The following is a 24,071-nucleotide window of genomic DNA, read 5'->3' as shown; positions in this document are numbered from 1 at the left end:
GACAGCTGTGGAGCCACTTATGAGGGCATATTCCCATGTATTTCAGATGTGACCAAGGAAGATAATGTGAAAGGATGTCCCAGAGGGCAGAGCCCAGGCTCAATGATAATGAGCAAGCATTCCTTCCCACTGAGTAGAGTTAGGACTTATTCAAGAGACTTCCGCCACCCACCGGGTAGGAGACCTTCAATCTTACCATGTTCTGGTGACTGATAGATATATATGCCCTTATTCCCTTTTCTGAACAGAACTTCCTTCCTCCCTCCCTCCTTCCATTATTCCCTCCCTCCCTTCTTTCCTCCCTCCCCACTCCAATATCCTTGTACGTGTTCCTCTGTTATATTTGGACATGTGTGGTGGTCACGGGCAGATACGTTGTCTTCTTTATTTCTTAAGTCAACAAACTAAAAGCGATCACATCTAGTCCTAAGGGAGAGTGCTGGCATAGCCTGACGATTCTGAAATTTGAGCTGGATTCAGTGTATGGAAGGGACTTTGGTTTGTGCCCATTAGAGGGCAGGTGAACATATTTAATACGATGGGAAGGAGAGTGAAATGGATAGTTGGCGACGAAAAGGCCCAATGATGACAGAAACAATGCTATCCTCCTGGCAACACAGGAAAACTACATTTCTCAGCCCCTTCACTTGCTCGTCAAAGGAATATGTGAGAAATGAGGTATATTTTGTTAAGAAACTGAGATTTTTGAGTTTGTAAAAAACAATCTATCTATACGGATACAATGAGACACATAAAACACAGATTTCACTGAAAGGAGAACATCAAACGTCTAGGCAAAGATATAATGGAAATTACAACATAATGTAAACAGATATTTTAATATTACTGAAAGATAAAGTTGAATGCAAGCCTAAAATCATTCAATAGGAATGAGTATCTTATATTTAAAAGTCACACAGAACCATGAAGACATACTAACAATAATTATTTATGTACTGAATAATATTACATCAAGATATAAAACAAAAATTTTTATGAGTAGTAAAAAGCAACAACATACAATCATACTTGGAGTGTGTTATACAACTTGCTTTAACATTGATAAAATAAATTGGTAAATACAAATGATATGGATGCAGTGAGTATACATAATTAATAGTATGTTTTTTTCTGTATATTTATCCATTCATCCATCTAATGATAAAATTCTTTTTTGTATACAAATATCAGTTTAATAAGCTGTTGTGTATTATGTCACACAGAAACTTCATGAATTCTAAAATTCAGAAATAGGAAAGGCCAACATTTTGGACCATAATGTATTCAGATTGAAAAATAACGTCAATTAAAATCAAATACAAAAAGACTTAAAAGACTTTAAAAACTTTTACAAAACTATGCTTATGTCAAAGAAGAAATGATACCTTCAGTTACAGATGATTCTAAAAGTAATCCAAGGAGACAACGAGGGTCAAACCTTTACAATGTGGCTGAAGTGCCATTCACTAAAACATAACTGGGCAAACCACAAATACTCAAAGCATTCAGTATAAATTAATTAGCCTCAAGTGATTCCATTATTAAAGAAATAAAATGAGCTACATGATCCAAGCATAAAAAGCAATAATTAAAAACTAAGTACCAAATATTTGAAGAATGAATTAATAAAGATAAAATATGAAATTAATGAATTTGAAAACATAAAAGCATAAAATAGATATGTGAAAATATCAATCAAAAGAGCAACTTCTGGCAAGCCTGATCAAGGGGAAAAAGGAGAAAAAACACATATATAAAATTTATAAATGTAAAAAGAGATGTGACCGTAAATAAGAGGTTATAAAATTATGATAAGTAGCGATGTAAAGCATTATGTTAATAAAGAAGAAAGTCTTAATGAAACAGATGATGCTTTTAGAAAAATGTCAGTCACAAATGTACTCGAGAAATAGAAAACTTAAGTATATCAACTGAAATAAGCTGCAATAAGAAAAAAAGGACAAAAAAAGAAGAAAAAAAAAAGAACTGCATTAAAAAATGGTACCCACCCCAGAGATTTTATAGGAGTTGATTTCTTCTAAATTATTATAGAAGAACTCATTATCAATTTATGCTACTATAGAACAGAAATAAATATGAGCTACTTTTCAATTCATTTTATAAACATAATATGTCCTTGGAACAAAATACAAATTTGTATTTCTTGCTTTAATCTTATTTATGCACACATAAATGTATGGATTGATAAAATACTACCAATTCAAACACAGACCTATAGTTGAAGAACAAGTAGGATTTACTTCACGATGGTATGTATATACATATATTTTTTCTTGCAACGTCTGCTCACCCTAACAAGGGGTCACGGATCGAAACCATAGGGTCATCTTGACAGATTCCAAAACGGCATCTATCTGTAAAAGGAATTAGTATCTATCCTCCACATAATATCACAGTTAGCTAAAAATAAATATTCTTAGATCAAAATGAGAAAACATATCTAAAACTTACATATGGAACTAACTGAGTTTCTATAGGACAGTTCTTTTACATTCTTTGTCAGGAAGCTATAGAGCTGTATTTCTTTAAGGTCACTTGCTGGAGTTTCAATTTGGTCTTTCAGTTAGGCCAGGTTTTCCTTTTTCTTTGTAAACCTTGTAATTTTTTCCTGGGAGTTTGGCATTTGAAAAAATAACCACCTCTCCCAGTCTTTGCCTACTGCCTTCACCGAAGGAAGGCCGCCTTCACGAATCTGGCTGGAAGTTTTACGACCATGTCTATCTCTTGTTTCCCCCGGCATCTGCCTGAAGAACCACAGCTCTAATTTTGAGCAGCTTCAAAAAATTTTTGAAAAAAATTTTAGTGCCAGTCCCATCAGTGTCTCAAGTCAGATACAGACAGCAGTCCCTAGAGCAACCCCACACAAGACAGAACACTGGATGCATGGGCCGCTTTTTTTGTTTGTCTCCTGGGGGAGGAGACCCAGTATGGCTTTTTCTCCTGGTCGCTCTGTGCTATAACACATAGGGACAGGGGACATAAACAGGTACAACCAAAACGCTGTGACTTTTCCTACCCTTTTTCCCTGGAATCCCTTCTTGGTTTTACAATGACCTTGTGCTCTGGTTTCTCAACTGTTCTCGAGAGTTCTCACAGAGGTATTCTGTTCTACATATTGTTGCTAACTTGTGTCTCTGTAAGGGTAAGAGGGCCTACAGCTTCCTAGGCTGCCACCTACCGTGTTTCCCAAAAATAAGACCTACCTGGACAATCAGCTCTAATGAGTCTTTTGGAGCAAAAATTAATATAAGACCTGGTATTATATTATATATTATACCCATTCTTATATAAGACCTGGTATTAATTATATTACATTATATTATATTATATTATATTATATTATATTATATTTATTATATGAGACCCCAGGACGTATAGTAAAATAAGACCACACCAGCTCGTATATCAATTTTTTGCTCCAAAAGACGCAGTAGAGCTATGGCCCAGCTAGGTCTTATTTTGGGGAAACACAGGAGCTCTATTTGAGCAGTGTTTTAACTTGCTTTCTTGCCTGCCAGAATCCACATTTCTGTGTACTATGCGACTTTGTCCTTCTAGGTGAGGTCTTAAGCCTGTCTCCATTTGAGGCCTAAATTCACAGTCTGTTCTCTCACTGCAGTCACTCAAAAGAATAAGTGAATGAACTAATCAGAAACAGTTTTGGAGACAAAGAGGAAAAACTGAGGGTTGCTAGAGGGCGGGGGGGGGAGGGGTGGGGGAAAATGGGAAAGTGAGGGGGATTAGAAACAATCAGTAACCACAAGATGGCCACGAGGTTTTGAAAATTAATCTGGGGAACGTAATTTAGTGGTTACCAGAGGGTAAGGGGGGTGGGGGGTGGGAGATGAGAGTAAGGGGGATCAAATATATGGTGATGGAAGGAGAACTGACTCTGGGTGGTGAACACACAATGTAATTTATGGATGATGTGATACAGAATTGTAACACCTGAAATCTATGTAATTTATTAACAATTGTCACCCCAATAAATTTAAAAAAATAAATTAATTAATTTAAAAAAAAAAAAGGGAATGGGTTTCAGAAAGTTAAATGACTACACTGTCACAACACTGACTACAGGCGAGTCTCATTTACCAGTAAAACTTCGAGTTCATAACATCATTCCTCATTGCTCGTGCATTAGAAAATGTACTCAACAAATATTTCTGTGGCCACATGATCAAGATGTTGCTTTAGGATGAGGATAAATAGATGGCGACCTGGAAGAGTTTACAGGATTGTGAACTACACTATGCTGTCTACAAGGTACTGTAGGAGAGGTCTGGACAAATTGCTGGAGGCCTTCAGAAGAGAAAGTCACTGAATCCACACTGGGGATTACGTTCTCCACTCATATATGCCATTTGAACTCCTGCTTGCAGGATAAATAGGAGCTGAATGTGTGCTCAATATGTTATGGATATTTCTTGCCTTGAGCAGAGTGGTTAATGGTGAAGAGGGTTGAAAAGAAAACGGGGCGGGGGGGGGAACATTCATTGTAGCAAGAGCGGAAAAAAGGAAAGGCGGATTTATTAGAGGGTGGATTTTGATATTACTAAGCACAAATTGGTAGTTACAAAAGAGTCAACGGGATATAAAAAACAAGTATGGGAGAATATAGTCAACAATATTGTAAAAACTATGTGTGGTGTGGGGTGGGTGCTGGATTCATCAGGGGGAATCACTTCATAAATTATATGGATGTCTAACCACTATGCTGTACACCTGCAACTAATATAAATAATATTGAATGTGAACTATAATTAAAAAACAGTCACGGGGATGTAAAGCACAGCTCGGGGAATATAGTCAATAATATTACAGTAACTACGTACAATGTCAGATGGGTGAATAGACTTATTGGGGTTATCACTTTGTGAGGTATATAAATGTCAATCACGGGGTTGTTTTGTACCCACTGAAACTAATAATAAAAAAAAAACAAAACAAACATAGTGTCTAGATAACCTGGACCTCTTGCCTTGACTTCGGGTAAACATTCCATGAGACAGAAGGCTGTGCATTGTTATTTTCGGCATCTGAGCCCCTGGAATCCATGTGACGTATTACGTAAACTTCATACAGCTCTCCACGGGGTTTGGTTTGATTCCACAAAATCTTATCCAGAAGGAACCCAGATTAACTCCACGTCGACCTGTTCTACAAAATTCATGCTGACATACGCAATAACGGGTCCCTTAAAACTAGAAATTGATCCCAAGGACAGGCCAAGCGAAACCATCTTAAGGATGTCATGAAGGTGAGAAATTCTTTAAGAGCCCAAAATCACTTTTCATCACAACAGCTTTGAATATAGGCTTTGGTCATATACACCCAAAATCCCCAAATTACAAGTTGTAGGATCTCAATCAAGTTACTTAAGTTCTCTGTGCATCAGGCTCTTTATCTCTAAAATGCCAAGAACAGTGTCCTACCACAAAGAGTTATGAGAATGAAATAATATATTAATGGGATTTGTATAATGTGGCTTATAGTACAGAAAATAAATTTTTTGCTGCTCCTACCCCAACCCACCCTACACTGAGTTATTTTGAACATGCTGATCTATATTTTCTTAACACTGAGTGATGGCCTCCCTTCACTGTTTCCTAGAACCAACCCTGAAAATGTCTACAATAATGGCAATATGGCTTGGATGGCCTTGGGGCACTTCCTTATCATGGATCTATAGAAGTGCCTGACCCAAACTTGATGTAGTTGCCCAGACCTCACTGACCCCTCTGCTTGCGTTCCTCCACATGACTGGCCAGAGTTGGGCATTTTTGTCACCTTGAAACCCAAATCTCTATCCTTGAATTCCTGCTTTTCCTTGGCCTCACCTGAATGAGCAGCACAGGGAAGATAATCACTTTGAATTCTGATCCTCGAATAAACCTCCCCTTTGAGTAATGATTTGATTTCCTATTTAGAAAACATCATTTGCCTTGTATCCCAAAGGATGCTTTCAGACCTATTCTTTGTCTTTTCTAGCTTCTTTCCTTTACACAATGAATGAGCCTCTACTGAACTATCTTTGAAATTCTACTTGTCATGAAACAGCCAAAATATTGAAACAGACGCCAAAATTTATTTTCTTAGCTTGGAATCATTAAATGGATCTCTACTCATAGATAATATTAAATATAATTACATGATATAACGAAATTTTAAATCTAACGCTTTCTTTCCAAAACATTTAAAACAATGTTTTAATATAAGGGTTCCATGTTCCAGCGTGTCTCTTATCCGTGAATGATGGTTTTTGTATTCATTTTCAAATTTTAAAGAAGCTTTTAACAACTGAAGCTCCCTGAAGACATTAAAACTGTAGTCATCCATTGATTTGTCGACCCTTCAAGCTGGAGGTCACTGCTAGTCCTTTAATTTCAAGATCAAGAGCACATTCCTACCTAGCCTGCCTGATCTTGAGTTCATCCTGGTCAGGACTGAATTAGATCTGTGAGCATAACGCAAATCATTTTTTTAGAGTCCAGAATTTGTCAGTTATCCAAGGCACAGCATGTGTTGGTAAGCCCTGCAGCTAAGATCTGCGTGGCCTCTGAGTCACAAGCTTTCCCTAGTGTTTCCCTGCACTGTGCTACTCACCCATCCATAACAGGGCTTTCAGTGCTGGATTTTTCAACCTCTCTCTTACTGGTTAATTCTACTGTCATAAGACCCCATTCAGCTTGACTGGAAACCTGGTCCTGCTTAGGTCTTGCAAGACCCTTATCTCAAGGGACTAGATCAACATTGTCTGGGTTAGTTAGTACTATACGTGTTTCCCCGAAAAGAAGACATAGGTGGACCATTAGCTCTAATGTGTCTTTTGGTTGCAAAAATTAATATAAGACCCGGTCCTTATTTTAACTATAAGACCGGGTTCTTAACATAAGACCCGGGTCCTTATATTAATTTTTGCTCCAAAAGATGCATTACAGCTGATGATACGCCTAGGTCTTATTTTCAGGGAAGCACGGCAAAAGTGAAGTATCGCATTGAGGCCGAGGGCTGGGGCTACTGAACCATAGACGTTTGTATGAATCTCAGCTGCATAACTGAAGTAATTCTCTTGGAACCCCTGATTTCCCACAAGTAAAGTGGGATAATACCATCTATTCTCACTGGGTTGTTGTGAAGAATGAATGAGTTAATGAAGTGAAAGCACAGATACAGTACCAGGCATGCAGTCAGTTTTCTTTAATACGTACTACTAAAATTCACTGAATGCACAGAACCATGGTATGTTCACATTTCAATTTGACGATCGCCTAGTAGTACCCTCAAACTTCCAGCTCTGCAGAGCTTTTCACACCTCTGTCACAGTGTGTGTGTTCCCTACTCACTGAGAATTAGCATATGCTCTATTTGACTTTCTGACACAGCAGTCCAATAGATCCCCCAGCACCTGCTCTACACACATTCCTCTTCCTTTCCCCAACAGGAGAGCCAATGTTTGCCACCAAAGTGTACCTCCGTGATCACAGCCATGAAAGTGGTAATCATGGTACTTAACCTGACAAAACATTGAACCACAGGACCCCTTTCACAGAGCTTCTCTCTCAAATGATGTCTAGGTGAGAAATTAGCATACTTACCTATGGAGAGAGGAGATCTTTTGTGCTTTCCCAGCTGAAGAAATCATGTAGCTGGCCCAATTTGCTAAATATAACCTTTATGACTTGATCAGAGAGCAAAGCAGAAAACAAGGTATTTCCCCTGGGCCTCCTACACAACATCCCACTGAAATATCAGGAAAGATGCACAGACACAGGATCTACTGCAGAGAAGAGCACTCCCCATATTCAAATTACTATACTGGTGGAAGATCCACCAAATATATCTTTCCCTGGGACATAATTAAAGGATGCTTGAAAGAAGGGAAGAAGCAATATGCCCTTACGATGTTCTCATACATTGGACACTATGGATGAGCAATTATTGCTACAGGAGAACTATACAGAGTGTCCCAGTTTATACCTCTTTTTCTGGTATAAATATTAATGGTGCCCCTTTCCTTCTCAAAAGAGTCCCAATTTGGTGATATGTAGTCTCTCTAGGATTACAGAGTGTCCCAATAAAACAGACAAGATGTATCAATGGCCTCAATATATATTTATAAATATTTTAACAAGTTTACCTTAAAGTCCACACAAACTCCCCCTTAGTATCATTGTTTTGGCTCACCCAAAAATAATATACACTTTGGGGAACACTCTGTCAATTCTGAATTAGCCAAAGTTTGTTCCCATTCCTACCAGAACTTGTTCAGATGTCAAGACAACCTCTAAAACAACACTGCAGGAAAAAATAAGGCCAGAGGATGCATCACCACAGGAAAGAATTTCAATGCCTGGAAAATGTTTTATTTCTCAGAAGAATGGTGAAAACTTTAGACTTTATGCTTGTTTGCAACAGTAAAGGAGAGGGTCTATGAAACAAGATAAGAACAAAATAAAAAAGAGAGAGAGCTCAAAGCTGAGATAAAGGAAAATATACAAATGGATGACTAAAGCAAGCAAATAATGACACATGAAAATAATCAATACAACAAAATAAAATTCTGCATCGGAGGCAATAATTGACAGAAGGTGAAAGAAAATTCAATCAGTAAAGTGGAAGAAAGTGGAAGAAATGCTCATAACGCAAAAACACTATGTGATTTAGAAAACCAAAGAATTATAGGTGTTCAGAGAAGAAACTAGAATAATGGGAACCCAAACAGTAAAGAAAAATAAAAGAGAAGAAAATGTTCCTTTGCTGATAACAGATACGCATATACACATTGAAAGTATTCATCAGTGTTCAGGTAAAATTTTTAAAAATTACCTTGGTATGTTTTTGTAAAAATTTTAAATATTAATATTAAATTTACAAATTCTCTAATCACCAAGGCAAGAATAATGTTTACTGATAAATGCAGAAAACCCAGCATAAATGTAGTATTCTACTCAGGGGGAAAAAAAAATCTAAATACAAGAAGAAAATGAAATGCTTACCATGTTTTCGGGGATAAAAATTGTGGCCCAAGATTTCTACTCAACTGACTTGTGATATATGTGGGAAGAAACAATGAAGCTCTGAAAGCAGTGGTACCGGTACCACCCTGCCTTCTCTTTCTCCCCTCATGGCACACCTACGAAAGGATGTTTATATAACATAATAAGGTAAGTAGACATGGCTGCTCACAAAAAGAAACTTGCCACCCCTGAATTTGAAGGGGATCAATTTCTCAGCACGTGTCATCCATTTTTGGTACAACCTTGTGCAGCGGCACCCGAGTTGGGAAGCTCTCTTCTCAGATGTACAAAGATTCACAAAATATAATTCTGTTCTCTCCTCAGTAGAAACTACCCTAATTGTACCTCATTTGAAAGAGAGATGAAGGTGGAACCCAAGAATGATAATATTTTGAAGAAGGGGACTGGTGGCGGGGGAGGTACTCAAACCAACTAAATATAGAGTGTCAAGCATGAACAACTGCTACAAATACAAGTACTACAAGGGACTTCAAACTCTTAAAGCTCTTCTCGAAAATGACTTATATGATTAAAAATTATACTTTCATTCTTTGGGGTTTTAAGTATATGGCTTAATACTGAAAATGCTGAACAAGACCATGTGCTGCCAACCGAATGGAGAGCTGTCTGCCCTTGTCTTATATCGCAGTAGCATTTATAACTGTTTTTTTTTAAATTATGTTTTCAGAAGTATACTTGTTATAAAAAATGTTTTCATATATACATGTGCTTGAAGTTAAAGATGAAAGGATAATCCTCAAAGATAAGCCCTGTTAAAAATTTGTAGTGTATCCTTAAAAAGTTACCTATATTATACCATACAATACTGTAGTGTAAGCACCTGACAATCGGGTTTTTTGATTAAACTTTTGATCTCCCAGGCATCCTTTTCAAAGGCATCCAGCTCCAAGGAACACCTTGACAGCTACACAACTAGATGAGAGCCAGGCCACCCCACCCATGAAGTTTCCCCTTTTAGAAAGCTTGGGTGACCTGGATAACTGACCTTTTGAGTGGCTCTGCTTTCCCTTCTCATGCTTTATATCACTCTTATGTTTCAAATTCAATAAAGACTGACCTGCAAAAACCCTAGGGCCCCCCTCTTCACCCAGTAAAGGCAGAACCCCAGGTCCTCTTCCCCATGCAACAACCTCACTGTGTGGCTGCGGGCTACCATGTACCCTCTAGACCTTGTCCTTTCAAAGTTCCCTGATGGTTGTTGCTGAGGTATGTCTTGCAATTGTAATACGAACCAAAAGGGCCAATCCAGCTACAAAATTGGGTCCGGTTGGGGAGCCTGCCACAAGTAGTATGGGCCCCCCTAAGTATCATGGGCATTCCTGGCCAAGAGCATCACTATGGATAGATGGATACCGACACAAAAACGTCAGATGACATGTACATGTGCAATGCGACAGTTTTATTACATATATTATGAGGTCTCAATTAAGTTTGTGAACTTGTTGCAACGATATTGCTACCATTTTTGGTATCAGAGGGATTACTCATTATGAATTTGTACCAACTGGACAGTGAACTATGTTTACTATTTGGAAGTGCTGAAAAGGCTGCATGAAAAAAGTTAGACGATCTGAACTTTTCGCCAGCAATTCATGGCTCTTGCATCACGACAATGCACCAGCTCACAGGGCACTGTCTCTGAGGGAGTTTTTAGCCAGGAAACAAATCACTGTATTGGAACACCCTCCCTACTCACCTGATCTGGCCCCCAATAACTTCTTTCCTTACCTGACAATAAGGGAAATATTGAAAGGAAGACATTTTGATGACATTCAGGACATCAAGGGTAATATGATAACAGCCTCTGATGGTCATTCCAGAAAAAGAGTTCCAAAATTGCTTTGAAGGGTGGACTAGGTGCTGGCATCACATAGCTTCCCAAGGGGAGTACTTTCAAAGGTGACCATAGTGATATTCAGCAGTAAGGTACGTAGCACTTTTTTCTAGTTCGCAAACTTAACTGTCCTATCTCGTATGTCATTTGACATTATTTCGGATGACATGTAAGATATGCTATGCAACATTTTTGTTTTCTACAAACATGGGATCGTACAATATATACTGCTCTTTGATTGTGTTCTTTTTACTTAATATATTTTGGACATATATCTGATGTCCTTTCCTGTATATCTATCAGTTACTTTCCATTGGTGCATAGTATTCCATTGTACCAGTGTATTAACATCTAATTTACTTATCAAATACCTTATTGGTTGATACTGGAGTGCTTTCCACTTCAAAACTTTTTAATAATATAGTATTGAACATCCTTATGAATTCATCTTTCAATATTTGTGCATATATTTCCATATGATAACTTTCTAAAAATAGAATTTTTGACTAAAGCAGTATGCTTTGAATGTCCACAGATACTACTGTTTTCTTCTGAAAGACATGTACTTTACAGTCAGCCAAAAGTGAATGATAGAATTTATTTCCTCATATCCTTGCCAATCATGTGGTTTACCATCTTTATACTTTTATTTTTATTCTTGTGGAGTTTTTTTGTTTTTTGTTTTTTTGCAAATCTTACAGGCAAAATATAATGTATCTCATGGATTTTTACTGAGGTTACCCATCACTTCATATGTTAATTAACCACTTGTATTTCTTCTCTGCATATCTTGTTTCTATTATTTATCCTCCCTTTATTCTTTAGCAGTTTATCTTGTGTGTTCCCTCACAAATTGTAAGAACTATTTGCATATTAATAGTAACAGCCCTCCATCTAGTAGAGAGTTACAAATTTTCCCAGCTACTGTCTTTTGAAATGTTTATACTGCTTCTTGGTACATAAAGGTTTGCAATTTTTAGATCGTACATTTATCAGTGTTTTCCTTTATGGCTTCTCTCCTGCCTAGGCCTTTCTCACTCTAAGGCTGTTCCTTGGTCATGAGGTTGTTCCATATCCTTTGTCATTCCATTGTGTGGCCTGATCATGGCTCTAACTCTTATTGATCCAAGTTAAGTTTAATTGACTCTGAATCCTGCAGTACTCACTCAAATATTCTCAGAAAAGAATGTTTTCCATGATCAAGATCTGGAGAAAGATGTACTGTTGCTCACCTTTCTCCCTCAATTTGATCTTAACATCATTGTTTCTAGAAAATATTACTTGAGTTAATAGTTACAGTTACACTCTAGTTTATTATCCATGCTGTTTTATTATCTACTTCTCTTTTCTTTCTCTTTTTGAAGGGGGTGGGAGTGAATTCAGTGTTAAGTATTTAAGTAAAGTAAATGCTCTTCACTGCCCCAACTTTCACCTGAGGTCCACTTGCAAGTGTTGACTACCCCAAACTGTAACCACTTTATTGCCTTGTTTTCATGACACCTCTACACTCTCTTGCTCTGTTTTTGGTTTATTTTGTTTTCTCCATCACTAGATATTTTATCTAATTTTCCTTTGTGGGCTTTATCTTCTCTAACCATCCCTTATATATCCGAGCTTCTGTGATTCCGTTCTGGCCCCCTTATCTTTCCACTCTAAACAATCTATATGGATAATCTCAACTACTGCAAACGGCTTAAAATACCACCGGTATATTTTTCAATCTCAAAAACGGTATCTTTATCCCAGACCTTAGCTCCTTAAGTTTATACTCACATCTAACCGCCTACTTCCATTTCTGTGATATTTAATATGTATCTTAAACGTACTAAAACATGCTTGATTTTTCTCCCCAAACTTGTTCATTTGTCAGTTTTCCACATACAGATAAATAACACCAATATCAACCTACATCTCAGGCCAAAACCCAAAGGTCATCCTTGAGTTCTCTTTTCTTCATGGATGTCATCCAATCTATTAGCAATGATGCCAAATCTACTTCCCAATAGATCCCTCTTTCCTCCGTCTTGGCCCTCTCCAATCCACTCCCCATACATCAGCCAAAGTGCTCTTTTGGAAACACATTTCGCATTATATCATTGTCCTTCTTTAACCTCTTGCAGTGGTCCCTTGCTTTATTCCTCTTGGTTTACAATTCAGATTTCTTTAAACAACTTACAAATTCCATTGTGATGTGGCTTTTGATTACATCTATAGGTTCGGCCCTCTCCTTTGGACCTCTCCACATTTTATACTTAAGAAAGACTCAAATATGCCATGCCCCTTTTCACATGGGCTTTATATAGACTTTTACTGTTTTCTGAAGCATTGCCCTCTCCTATTCCCGTTTTTTTTTTTTTTTTATGGCTCACTCCTATTTTTTCCTTCAGGTGTCCGTATATCTCCTTATGTCAAGAAGTCATTCCTAACCACTAACCACAAGATGCTATTAGGTTGGTGAAAAAGTAATTGCAGTTTAAAAGGTTAAAAATAATTGCTCTGTGAGGGCAACAATTCTGTCAGTCTTATTTACTTCTGCCCAGCACAGAGACATCTGACCCAAATTTTCTCGAATCAGACAATGGACTGAGTGAGTGATTTTTCCACATTCTTCAAAGTTCTAAAAGCTCCTTACCAGTAACTTGAAGGCTGCAGTAGTAGAAGGAGGTATAAAAGACGAGAGGAGGTAACAGAAGGAACGGTTCTGGCACCTCGACCCCACTTGAAATACCGAAGCCGCACTTATCTCAATACTGTATGAGACTTTTGTTTCCGATTTTGTTTGGGAAAAGATTTTGCTGAGAAAAAAAGTTTAAGAAACAACTGAAGTTCATGATCTTGAGGATCACCGAAAGCTCTGAATTCTATGAGGTTGTCAACTTGCAATAAATTAAGTGGCTTGAATGATATTAGGTGAAATCATTGGACTCTATTCTACATACAAAGGGTCTTCAAAGAGGTTTTTGCCTCAGACTTAGAACATTTCCAGACAATTCACCAGCGAGCATTAATATTACTGTGTGAGAAAACCAATCATTCAGTAAGCTATTTCTAGCAGGATACATTTTTTTGTCTTTTTTTCAAGACTGCATATCCTACTGCCTAGAAACAAATGACGACATCATACATGCAGAACTAGAATACTATTTTACTCAAGCTGTCATTCAATCCCATGACAGTCATACGGCAGTTTAGTTAGTAACCCAAATATACCTGTAAAATCCATAGCCTTTCTCTTGCTGTGGGAGCTTCTTGATTCAGAAAATGTGATTGAATATAAAAGGAAATATTCAGAGCGAGAGAGACAATTAATAAAATCACCTGCCTCTTGCCTCAGAGGTTAATGAACATTAATGAACATCCCAAGCAGGTATCAGAAAACCAAAATTAGAAATTTTAGAAGTGAGATCAATAGGTATTGTCATCTTGCTACTAAAAATTATAAAAGCTTTGAATACTGTTCTCTCTCTCTCTCTCTCTCTCTCTTTCTCTCTCTCTCTCTCTCTCTCTCTCTCTCTCTCTCTCTCTCTCTCTCTCTCTCTCTCTCTCATATGCTTTTATATTATGAAGCATAGGATTCAAGAAGTATTAGGGACACTGGAAACAATATGGCACATATTTCTGCTCACAAAATGTGAAAAAGAAGCTCAGGGAAGGGAAACAACTCAACCGAGATCATTCAAGCAGTAAAAACAAGATGGGAAGTTAAGTCTATGACTCTTTTTTTTTTTTAATTATTTTTTAAATTTATTGGGGTGACAATTGTTAGTAAAATTATATAGATTTCAGGTGTGCAAAGGAGGAAGTAAAATTATCATTGTATGCAGATGATATGATACTATATATAGAGAACCCTAAAGACTCCATCCACCAAGAAGCTATTAGAGCTGATAGATGAATTTAGTAAAGTAGCAAGATACAAAATTAATATTCAGAAATCAGTTGCATTTGTATATACCAATAATAAAACATCAGAAGGAGAAATTAAAAAAACAATCCCATTTACAATCGCTCCAAAGACTATAAAATACCTGGGAATAAATTTAACCAAAGAAGTAAAAGATCTATACTCAGAAAATTATAAGACACTGAAGAAAGGAATGAAAGAAGATATAAATAGATGGAAACACATATCATGTTCATGGATAGGAAGAATTAATATAGTTAAAATGTCCATACTGCCTAAGGCAATATACATATTCAATGCAATTCCTATCAAACTGCCAACGTCGTTTTTCACAGAAATAGAACATATAATCCTAAAATTTATATGGGACCATAAAAGACCCCGAATAGCAAAGGCAATCTTGAGAAATAAGAACAAAGTGGGAGGTATAACAATACCTGACTTCAAATTATACTACAAGGCTACATCAAAACAGCATGGTACTGGCATAAAAACAGACACATAGATCAATGGAACAGAATAGAGAGTCCAGAAATAAGTCTATGACTCTTAATTAGTTGATCTGTCTTTGACACTCAAATTCAATCTATTGATATTTTTGAAAAAATACAATAATCTAACACAGTATAATCTTCCCCATGAAGCAGTGCAGTACAGTAGAAAGCATATAGGTTTTAGAGGAAGACAGACCTGGGTTTGTGTTCCACATCGGTCTCTTTCTAGTTTCTTAAGCTTTGGACCTGTTTCCTCCCCTGAAAAACTGACATGGAAATATCAATTATGGCAGATCACACTTTTCAAATATGGTCACAACATCACCTTCCCTTCTGCATGCTCTTCTACCATGTGACCTGAATGTTCCTACCATCAGTAGGTTGACCTTTGTCTCGTCGCCTCCAATCTGACTGGACTCGTGACTGCTTTGAGCATGAAAAGGCAACAGAATGAAGTTATGGGACTTCCAAAGCTAGAATGGAAATGGCCCTGAAGTTTATACCAGGTTCTCTCAGGACACTTGCTTAAAGGAAGGTAGCTGCCAGGTATGAAGTCAAACTGCTCTGCGACTACTGTGTTGACCTGGTGCACAGTCCTTGTTGGAATTCCATCCCAAAGCCAGCATCAACTGCCAGCCAGGGGAGTGAACCATTCTGGAAGTTCACAATAGCTGAACCTTCAAATGACTGAAGCCCTAGCTGACATTTGGGTGCAGTGGCATGAAAAACCCTAAGAACTAGACAACTGAGCCCTTCCTGAATTCCTGACCAATGAAATCACAGGCATAGTAAAATATTTCTGTTTTACTCTATATCTGGGGTCATTTGTTATGTAACAACAATAACCAGGACAAAAACTATGCAAGGACTTCGATAGATGATTGGATAAAGATGTGCTATGTATACACAATGGAATACTATTCTGCCATAAGAAAAGATGAAATAGTGCCATTTGCGACGACATGGATGGATCTTGAGATTATCATGCTAAGCGAAATAAGTCAGACAGAAAAAGTTGAGAATCATATGATTTCATTGGTATGTGGTATATAAAACTGAAAACAACAAAGGAACAAGGCAAACAAATGAAGAAACAAAAAATCATAGACACAGACAACAGTTTAGTGGTGACCAGAGGGTAAGGAGGGGAGGGGAGTGGTAGATGACGGTAAAGGGGGTCCAATATATGGTGATGGAAGGAGAACTGACTCTGGGTGGTGAACACACAATGTGATATATAGATGATGTATTACAGAATTGTACACCTGAAATCTATGTAACTTTACTAACCATTGTCACCCCAATAAACCTTAATTAAAAAAAAAACACAACTGTGCCAGGACCAAAAGGTAAAGCACACAGTAGGGTGCTCGCCATAACAGACAGACAGACATAGCTAGTTAGTACTGAATACATTAAATACTCAGCTTTTATATTGAAGCAATGGCACTTTCTCATCGTACTGAATTTAATATACATGGTTGGTTCAAATTAATTCCGGGCCCCTCATGTTTTTCTGATTCACCCTCTTGCTCGCACTTATACTCTCAATTTTTTTCTTTCTCTAGGTCTTGGTCTTAGTCAGTTTGACTTCACTGTCGTTTAAATAATATGTGTTCATTATATTTAGACACATACTGTTATACACGTATATTGTATAGGTGGCATTTTAAAAGTTCTCCCAATGCAGATATGCGTCCACTTATAAAAATCAATATCCACTTAGGCCAAACACATATGCTTCTAGGTAACAAATGTGTGTAGACTATACACGCAGGGCGTGTAAATAAAGCTACACAATTTAAATGAATAGCATCGAACCTTTTGCCCTTCTGATATGTGAAAAACATACATGGTAACAGTGTTCGGTGACATAAAGAGAAAATAACTATTCCCTAAAATCATGGGAATATTTCCTAATAAATGAATGAAGCAGGACTCATACTTGCAAAAGATGTTCATTAAACAAAAATGAATATCATCTTAAATGCAGTAATACGGCTATTTGCCTGTGTATCACAGAACCTGAGAATACTCATACCTGTTCTCTAAATAACAGCTGCGCAGTGAAAACTGCTAAACGTCAGCATGACTCAACAGGCTTGAAGTTAACTCAATGTCCAAACAGAGACATTTCCAATTTACTAGGCCCCTCTTGGGAAGGTACTGTTCAGTCTTCCTCGTTCTTATAGCGCCCATCACCAAACATATTATGTCTAAGGAAAATTTTCATCTATTGCTGTAGATAGAAAGAGGTAACTTTCATTTATGGGGTGCACACGACGCCCCAGGTGTTAATACTGCTACGTCACAGGTCAATATTATTTCCTTCTCCTACTACAGTCTCGTCAAGCAAGAGACGTGATTAGTAGTAGAACTAAGCAATCCTTCTCATCATAGACCCATAAAATATTAATCTTGTAAGAAATTATTAGAGATCATCTAGTCCAATGATTTTTTTTAACCAGATTTTGGCCTCAGTACTGTCAATATACATGACATATTCTCTCTAATAGTGTATCGTATTATAACCAGAAGACCTGAGGAGAGTAGCGTTAGGGTAGGAGCGTGTTTAGTTTGAAAAATCCAACTCATCCAGGATTTCTGTTATGTTCCTTTCTGTCCTTCCCCTCCCTACACCTGCCGCCCCCATTTGAGACTCATGAAGTCACTGAATACTCTCTCTTTGTGAAAGAAACAGTTGCAACACTAGGCCATTTGAGAGGAAGTGATTGGGCCAAAGCACACACTGCAAGATAAGGTTAGAGGTGGGTTTAGAATCCTTGTTACCATACGTTCTCTCTTCTAAGACACTGCTTACTTCTCTTCCAAACCGTGCATGAATACCAGCATTTTCAAAAATTCTGGATTTGAGAATGGATCGGGCCATCCTTATATGAGCAGAACTTATTATGTCCAGAATGCAAATTATATTAGTGCAAGTCCCCATGGTCTTCCCCATATTTGAGTCAATGTCCAATTTGCAAGACAAAGCCCAGGACACTGATGCTGGAGTCATCCTCTGTAATTCCAGGCAAATGAGAGAAATGCAATGCAAATTGATTCCAGCCATTACACAATTGATGTTAATGGTGATTTGGGGATGGTCCTACCACCATAGGAATTAAAATTATAACCTGAATCGCTACCTAAACATGAATCAAAGTACTCTAACACTTGCAAAAATCATTTAATGGGTGTCCACTCCCTCAGAAATGTCTTCTTTATGCGCATTTTATTGACTGATTTTTTTACATGAATGTAGATGTGGAAAGCAGATGTATTTTATGTGATTCTATGATCCTTATTTGTATTCTTTTATTAATTCATTGTGGCAGAACATTCAATTTATTTTAATGCAACCAGAATAGAAAATGAGCTCCGTCCAGTGGCTTATTTCACCTCTATAAATTGTTTTTATCAAATTCAACAATTGGACAACAAAAGCACTTACGGAGGGGCAGTAGATATTTGCTTTCCTCGAACTTTTACTCTTTGATTTGTTTTTGTGTCCTTACGTCCTTAACTAATATCCCTACGCATTACAAAATACTGTTCGTTCTGAGCATTTGGTTCTACCTTCTTCTTGCATACCATCCATCTCATCAAGTGTGACATTACTCATTTTTTCCAACAAATGGTAACTCTTCCTTCCTTAATAATTCTAATTACGATGCCCTTGTACTGTAACATTTTCTTGCATATGACTTTGCACTTCTTATCTCCATGACCATCTTTTAGCACTCATACTTATGGAGAAAAAAATGACATTGTTTATCTGTTCTGAAGCAAAGCTGCTTCTTTAGTTACTTATCCGTTGATCACAATATGCAATTTTGCAAAGACAAGAACTTCAACTTGAAATTAGAGCTAGAAATTGCATTATCTTCACACTAAGTGAGAGGGATTAGACAGTAAAGCTAGAATAGACTAGAGTAGACTAATACATATGCCTGAGAGTGTGTGGGAAAATATTTTTTTGCTTTTCCTTTAAATTCAATTGAGAAAAAAAGAGTCATAAAGTCCACTTTGTTCCTGTAACTGTTGCCTGGATAGAAAGGTTTAGCCAATTTTTGTTAAGTATCATCTATAAGGGAAAAAGTTTTTGCAGCCCCGAAGATGAGCCCTGGGACCCGCATGTTTTCCAGCAATATGGGTTTATGAAGAGCTAAAATCTATGTTGTGATGGCACTATCATTTCATTATAGAATAGTAAGTGAAAGAGAGGGACAAGGTCCAAGAAGTACGCACGCTTTATTAAATAAAATTATTACTCCACTTCAAAGTTCAAAGGTGATTGCAAATAGCCTGAGAATAAGCAGCAAATTTGCATAAACTGTTTAAAAAGGGATTCAGATTCCAATGTCTTGTTCTGTTAAAATTACACTAAACAACTCATGATGACTAATTAAGACGCCAGTGTGTTCATACTGTGGCCTCAGAACAATGGTAGCAATATACTTAATCATTAAAAACATGAAATAAAATGACAGATAAGTAAACACCATCTAACTGATTATGCCACAGATTATTTACAGTGGCCTGTCAAGCTGTCTTTATAGGTGGATTTGTCATGGCTGTATTTACATGTGTGGACTTGCCTCATCATCTTTATTTGAAAGTAAACATCTTAACTGCAGTGACATTTCATGATTGGGGGGGACTCACAGGACATCTTAAACACTGCCTAGATTAAGTGCCATCTGTACATGCCAAATGGCTAACATCTACTTCCTCATTCAAAATTAACCTTGGGTCACATTTGTTATATATATTAAGTAACCCAAATAGCAGGTAACACTCCATTTTTATTTTTCTTTCCACTTCTTTTGGACCTAAATGTAAGGTGACTAGAACTGAAAGATGTTATCAGCTATTCAGAGTAGAAAGATGTGCGACTGTTTGCCCAGAAATACATTATGAGATACTATTCTCTTTCTCATGCCTTGTTTCCTCCAACTCCCTCATAGATGGAGGCACTGATGCTCTCCCCCAGCTGTCACATGGGGTCCCTGAGCCAATCCTGCTGTGAAGAGGCATATAAAAGGAACCACAGTAAACGATCAAGTGGGGCTTAGAGCACAACTTTTGCTCTTGAATCGGTAGGCAGGTGTCTGTATACCTGAATGACCACCTTATCAGCGCACTCTCTATGATGGCTAGAGTTTTCCAGCATGGTTTCTTTGCCAAGTCCTCCAATTCCCACTGGTAATATAGACTACTCTGGACACTAGAGCCTGACATCTATCTAGTTCTCATTACCTTCCTGCTTGACAGCTAGATCCTGCATATTATACCCTTGCTCCCCATTCTTTCCTCCATTCCTGAGACACAAGCTAGGATCTTGCTGCGAAATAAACTGAAACCATACTACTTGCTAAAACCAGATCAAAAGCATCTCATCCCTTGGGACTTTATACATTGGAGAGTTTGGCCATGATACTCAGAGTCCAATCCTATACCTAGACTTAACCCCTGTAAACTCCCTCCTGGCTACCTTCCCTCTCCCCACAAGCAAGCACCACCATAAATCCTTATCCCCTCCTTGACAAAGCTAGATAGATCGTAACATTACGACAGCATTCCCCTAGTCCCACTCCTTGCCAGCCCTCCTCATTTTCAATAACACTAATAATGATTCTCAGGTCAAATAAAAACAGTACGACATGACTCTTCGTGAACTGATCATGCTGTCAGCATTTTCATTGGTGACAGTTGCATTTAGTCCACAATGCATTAAGTCTGGTCCCAACAAAACTTACTGAGAATGGAGAATGAAGATCTTCGTGTCTATGTCCAATACTCTGAACGCATGTGCCTCCCTTTCCTCTGATCGCTGCTTCTAATGCATTTTTATTCTGAGATACAATGCTTTGAAATAAACACTATGTTTAAAATGTCTGCTTTGTAATTAGGTAGTCACATACATGCAGTTGAAAACAAGATCATAATACTACACTCAGAAACATGTAATTTAAACGAGTAAGAGGTTATGTATTCTAGGCAACCTTTTGTTTCTTGAACAACTATTTTTAGTATGCAAATATACAGATGTGCACACTTGTTGCTCTCTAATGAATAAGTTGTGTCAGATCTAACAAAAGAAATAACTCCTATTTAGTTATAATTTTAAAAAGAAATTTTCAATGTATCTTTTTGTGTTTTATTTATATAAAGTTTCTTTTTCGTCTTCTTTTTTTTTTTTTTTTTTGACTACAGAATCTACTCATATCCTCAACATGAATATTGGGATTTAAAAAAAAAACACAAAAAACACACAAGACTCTTAAGCTGATATGACAGCAAATGTCTAAATAACACTTGATGTTTTTAACTGGACCATCCACTGATTAGGTCAGCTATACCAAAACAAAATTTTGCAGCTGATTATAAAAATTACTGTCAAATATTCATGTCTTATAAAAATTGGAAATGGTACAAGAATCCAATGTTCCTTGCTAGGTTACACTGCTTAGCAAGGTTATGTCAATATTAATTATGTGCTAAGATGTCAAGTGGCTTGTACAGGGTAGTCTAACACCTTCATTGCTGTATTGCAAATTCCATGGCTGTGATAGATGCATATCTGAGAAATAAAATGATAAGTTAGGAACATTTCAATAGAACAAAGGAAATTATGGCTCTAGGGGAATTTTCTTTTTTCTTTCTTTTTTTTTTTAAAATAAGAACTTTTTTTTTTTAATTTTTACGTATTTAAGTGTGTTTTTCCAGCACCCATCAGCTCCAAGTCAAGTAATTGTTTCAATCTTGTTGTGGAGGTGCAGCTCACGGTGCATCATGTGGGGATCAAACCGGCAAACTTAACACCATGCTGTAACTAACTGAGCTAACCGGCTGCCCCCAATCTAATGGAATTTTCTATGCATAGCCTTGAAGTTTAATGAGATATATGATAAAATAATTATTTTATTTTCTAATGCTGTTGTATGTATATTTATAATACATAACTTTAGCTATAAGTGTGTGGATTTATATTACAGATAAAATATTAAATATTCACACATACATATGAATATACATGTGTATATATTCTATATATACATGTATACGTACCTAATTTGGGAGGCACACATTATTTGATTATTTGAAGGTATATCACATATGTGTGGGCATATCACATATTTTAGCTCAAATAATTGTCATAACATTGTATGTGCCCAAGGGTATCATTCTCTTTTTACAAATAGGAAACTCAATACTCCAGAGACCTGGATCTTTCCATTGTTATAATGCATAACAAACATCCCATTAGTTATTTCTGCTTTTACCATCCAACTAATGGTCCCTTCATTAGTTTGTGTTACATTGTAGAAACTCTGTGGTTAATTTGATGGACATTATCAGCCAAATTAGGTTTTCACTTGTGGGTAATCTTTAGTAGAGGATGTTTAGGTGGTAGGTGAGATGGCAAGTGGAGAGAGAATGATGATTAGAAGAGAAATGATGTAGGATCATGGATGCTGATTGTAAAAAATAAAAAAGGAATGGGTACATACCGTGTTTCCCCGAAAATAAGACCTAGCCGGACAATCAGCTCTAATGTGTCCTTTGGAGCAAAGATTAATATAAGACCCGGTCTTATTTTACTATAGTATAAGACCGGGTCTTATATAATACAATACAATACAATACTAGGTCTTATAGTAAAATAAGACCGGGTCTTATATTAATCTTTGCTCCAAAGGACACATTAGAGCTGATTACCCGGCTAGGTCTTATTTTCGGGGAAACAGGGTATATACGAGCCAATGTGATAAGAAAACATGAGAACTGAGGGAAACTGTTTCTAGTGGAAAGGCAGTAAAGATGAACATCCTTGTACCTCACTCTTTTGGGTTAAGATGGCATTTAATTAGTAGTGCACTACTAAGCCTTTACCTAAAATAGCACAAATACATATATTAACAACAAAAAAAAACTACACATACTCCATTAAAAAAGAGCCCACACTCTATTGTCACATTTAAGATAATTTTCTTTTAACCGCAAAGCCCACAACATGACTTAAAATTCACAATACACATCTGATCGATTCCACCTCATGTAAAAAGGAAATCTAAAAGCCTGCCAGAAAGAAGCTTTGTCTTTCTCCCTCTGATCATCCTATGACTAAGATGCCCAGGGTTGCTACCAACCAGAAATCTCTACATATTATTGTTTTTATTTTCTACACGAATCTCATTGAGGTATAATTTATTTCCAATATAATAAAATGGACCCATTTGAAGCAGACTGTTAGATCAGTTTTGACAGGTGCATATACTTCGGTAACCATCCCCACAATTAAGATATAAAACATTTCTATTACTCCAGAAAGTTCCCCCGTGCCTACATCTGGTCAATATCAAGCCCTCCTCATAGACAATTATTGATCTGATATTTATCAACCAAGGTTAGTTTGCCTGTGTTTGAACTCGATGTAAATGAAATTATGCAGTAAATGTTCTTTGTGTCTGGCATCTTAAACTCAGTCTAATGTTTGTGAGATTCATCCATGCTTACGTGTCCATCAGTAATTCATTCTCTTTTCTTAGTAGTATTAACTGTATCAACATATCAAAACATTTATCCGTTGATGGAAATTATTCTTGTTTCCAGCATATAATGATTTTGAAAAAAACTACTATAAAAAAATCTGTGAACAAGTCTTTGTATGAATATCTGTTTTCATTTCTCCTGGGGAAATACCTGGGCAAGATGCCTTTGAGGATTATTTTTCATTAAGCCTTTTAGAACAACTTCTATAGTTGCCTCTA

Source organism: Rhinolophus ferrumequinum, chromosome X (genome assembly GCF_004115265.2).
Source record: "Rhinolophus ferrumequinum isolate MPI-CBG mRhiFer1 chromosome X, mRhiFer1_v1.p, whole genome shotgun sequence".
Lineage (NCBI taxonomy): Eukaryota > Metazoa > Chordata > Mammalia > Chiroptera > Rhinolophidae > Rhinolophus > Rhinolophus ferrumequinum.
The sequence above is the reverse complement of the archived record's forward strand: the minus strand, read 5'-3'. Positions refer to the sequence as shown.